We start from the raw sequence: 4,634 nt of genomic DNA on the forward strand, positions 1-4,634 counted from the left end.
CATCAAATATACACTAAATAAATTTATCACAAAATCTATTACTATTCTATATACCGTATGATAGCATCCAATTATAATATAAATTGAATATTGTGTACACACTCAAGTGGGAAGAAAATCCAATACAGTATACCTACGCTTCCAAATCTCCTTAAGGCCCCGTTTGGATCCAGGGGTGGTACTGTTGTCGACGATGGAAGTCACAACAGCACCCCGTTTGGATCCATGCATTGTTACGGGTGAGGGTGGAAGGAAGGAGAAAGGTGAATGAATTCTCCTTCTGCTTAAAGATGAAGAGAAAGTTGCACTGTAGTGTGGGAGTGCCAAGTCATCCACAGGAACTTACAATGTTGCCCTTGCTTTTGCTGGAATCAAGAGGAACAGTGACCCTGCATGCATGCCACATGAAACCATGAGATTCCTGACTTGGCTCAGGAATCGTTTGACTGTGTGTGAAACTGTGAAAGGTGAGAGAATGCAGTGGGTGAGGTAGGTGGGCGTGAAGCTGGCTATATAACATCATGAAGGTGGTTCCTCCATTCACATAAAAGCAAAGAAAGCGAGCCATCAGAGAGTGTAGTGTAGTGTGGTTGGAGAGATTCGTAAGCCATCATAGTTTGTGTTAGGATAGCTTGTTCATCTCACGTCTTGGGTTCATCTGTGTGATTCATCTGGGGTTCATTTGTGGGTTCGTCTGAGGTGAGAGCTTTTTTTGGAATGGTGCATAATCGATTATGCTTGAATTAGAACCGGTCAGATAATCGATTATGGTGCAGATAATCGATTTTTCAAAGTTAGTAATCGATTATCTGTAAAAATTTAGAGCCATAATCGATTATCTGAAGTGTGGAAAAAGGGCCATAATCGATTATTCATTGCCATAATCGATTATGCTTGATTTTTGCCTACTAACATAATCGATTATCCATGGATAATCGATTATCCTATGTATATAACTGAATGCATAATCGATTATGTTCTAAATTTTTTGAAATTTTGTGTTTCTTATTTTTTTTATGTGATTTTCAGGCACTGGTGTTCTTCATCCTATCAGTCATCCTATTGTGTTGTTCTTGCTTATCTTCAGGTTTTTAATTTTTTTTATGTAAAGTTATTTTTTTTTATTTCTGTTTTATATTTATGTTTGGATGATTATGGTTTTGTAATATAATTTGTTTAGAATTTAGTTTAGTTAATTATGTTAAGGAGTTAGTAAATTAATGTTGTTTGTAATATAATTTGTTTAGACTTTAGTTTAGTTAATTATGTTAAAGAGTTAGTAAATTAATGTTATTATTTGATTTATTGTTTTAATTTTTGTAGATAGTTATAATTTTTGTAAGATTTAAAAAAAATATTTATTTGTATGAAATGAATGATTTCCAGAATGGAAACAAAAATTTGTAAAGTTTAGGTTTTTGATTATAGTAAACCTAAATTATTAATGTTATAATTAAATCAAATAAAAAATGTTGTAGTGATTAACGAAAACTGAAAAAGTTTAGTTAAATATTGTTTATAAGAGAATAAATTTATTTATTTAAAATGATTGGACAAAAATTATTAATATTATCATTAAAAGTATTAAAAAAATTGTTGTAGTTATTTTTGTTATAAGATTTAATTGTTTATAAGAAAAAAATTAATGTTTTTAAAATGAATATTTTTACAATTTGAAATAGAAATTTGTAATTCGTAGGTTTTTTAAAAAGTAATTGATATTTTAGAAGTTGTATTTTTAGTTGATATTTTGGTTTTTGAACTTGTATTATTGCTTTATGATATTATGTTAACTTTTCTTTTAGTTATTTATTGTAGTAATTGCATTATAGATGGCATCATCATCCCACAAACGTAACAGAATCCGTAAGGGTAAATCTCCAGCAGAAGATGTTGACGTTCCTCCTCCACCAACGAGGATTCTAGAATTCAAGATACTTCAGTACCAAGCGTCAAATGGTGGTTTTTGAAAAGAACTTTCACGCAAGAGCAGTATTACCACCAAAAGTGATGTATACTCCATTTTTTGCTGGTCCAGGATTTGAATTCCAAAATCTTCTGAATTGGCAAGGTTTACAACCTTTCCTTGGAATTAATTTTCCGTATTATGAGGATTTTGTAAGAGTATTTTATACAAATGCAAAATTCACACCTGCTGGTCACTTTGCCATTGAGATTTGAGGAAAAATTATACACATTAAAGAAATAGATTGGATGACCATTGCTCATCTACAGTATGACGGTCTTAAGTTAACCCTTGGGACGATACCTGAGGAACTGAATTTTGATCGAGGTCTAGCATTATCGTCCATGATTCGTGAAGATGTTGAAGGTGAAAATCTGAAAAATGTCGGTAGTCTGAAAATGAATGACCGACTGTTGCATTACACATGGGTGCATATTTTGTGTCCTCGAGGAAGCAACTATGCACAACTACTTAATGAAGATATTTGCATGATGTGGTTAATCAAGAATAATGTACGCATTAATTGGCCTCATTACATAATGCAACACATCATCAAATGTCGGGATAACAAGATGTCTCTCCCATATGCAAATTTGATAATGAGGATCTTGCAGGTGTATGGCTTTGACTTCCAATGAACAAGCAATAATGCTAGGCTGGAATCATTAATTTGGCAAAAAAAGTATGACAAAATGAAATATATTCCAGGTCAATGGCATATGACAAATTGGTAGATCCCACCATGCAAACGAAGAAGATGATGAAGAGGATGAATTGCCAACCCAAGATGTTGAAGGTGGTCAACCTGAGGAGGCAAACCCCACTCAAAGGGAATTGTTAAATCAAATTTTGTCTGGCATACAAAACATGAATACCCGAATGGACAGAATGGAGGTTACTCTGGCAGACATTCGACGTCATCAAGGCCATTGAGTGTGTTATTATTATGTTATTGTCATTGTTATTTTTATTTTTAATTTTCATGTTGAACATTGATGAATTGTGTTTGTTATTTTTGACGTTGACATTGTTATTGTTAAGGTTTTATGCTATTTTTCATGCTACTTATTTACATAATCATATTGTTTTTAATGCAACTTTTTTATCATCTTATTACTTCGACAACATTGGTTAAGTGTCATTAATGTCTGCGTATCACAACACGTCGTCATCTAGTTGTACTGGTTGTAGTGTGCAAAAACGTGGTACTTTTACCCATGCTACTGGGAGCACAAGTGCCTTCGTTGATCTATTTGTGATTGTGGACAATTTGTTGTTTTGAGAATAGCGACAACACAAAAAAATGCAGGAAAATTTTTTTGGGTTGTCCCAACTACAAGGTAAAATTTATTCAATTAGGTTTGAAACAAACTTAAGAATGTTATTTTAAACTTATTCATTGTTCAATTTTATTGTTTTCTTCAAAACAGATTAGAAGGATTAGAAGTGTCATGGTTTTAGGCTGTAATTTTTTCAAATGGTGCATTGAAGACGTTGCCGATGAAAAATATGAAATTATTATCATACAACGAAATAAGATATGTCTTCTAGAAAACCATTTGAAGGTTTCCACAAGAAGGATTCAAATGTTATTACTGGAATGTTTTTTCTTTTTCTAATTAACATTATGTTCTTCATGTAATGACTTTATATTATATATTTTGACACCTACTTAATATTCATGTTATATTCTAAATTTCTATTTTCTTTTTAAAATATATTCATTTTGCTATTCATAATAATGAAAATTATGTTTAAAATTAATTTTATATATATTTGTATATATATATATAACATAACATAACATAATTTATAAAATCATTTATAATATTAAAATTATGTAAATAAATTAACTTAAATAAAAAATAATTCTTAATTAATAAAATGTTAAATAATATAATTATACTTTAATTTTAAATTATAATTAACTAAAATATGAAATAGGATTAATAATTATTTATTCTTTTTTTATATACAAGGGTAAAATTGTAATCTCACAAACTTTACTATTCAAAATAATTTATAATATTCTTACAACTATCACATCACTCACAATTCTCAATAAACTTTCCTCACACATCCACTCTAACATACCTCAATCCAAACAACCTCAACTTTCTTCATACTTCCACTCCTACTCCCCACACCCTCTAATCCAAACACACCCTAAAAGAGTGATCCAACCCAACCAAACACAAACATATAAGTATTTCATCTCCTATCACCAGGTAATCAAATATTATATTAAATATTTTTTTTTTCAAAAGTAGAAAATCACAATAAAAAAATATAATAATATTACTCATATTGCATCCATACTTTTCATAGTTTTCAGATATTATATTAAATATTTTTTACAAAATAAAAATTATAATAAAAATATGATATATCAAAGATTATGTATTAAAACGAAACACATTTTTCTAATGTCAAATATAAAGAAAATATAATTACATAAATATTAAGATATAGTACCAAATATCAATTATATAGATATTAAGTTATTATAGAAAAAAAGTAAAAAATTATAAATAATTAAAATTTGATGACAGGAGAGAACTCAATAAAAGAATATTCTTGAAACGAAATAAAACTTAAGATAGAGAAATTAAGTTTGTTGTAAACTAATTAAACTTTCTAGTTTGAGAATAAAATATTTTTTATATGA

This window comes from Phaseolus vulgaris, chromosome 7 (assembly GCF_000499845.2).
Source record: "Phaseolus vulgaris cultivar G19833 chromosome 7, P. vulgaris v2.0, whole genome shotgun sequence".
NCBI lineage: Eukaryota > Viridiplantae > Streptophyta > Magnoliopsida > Fabales > Fabaceae > Phaseolus > Phaseolus vulgaris.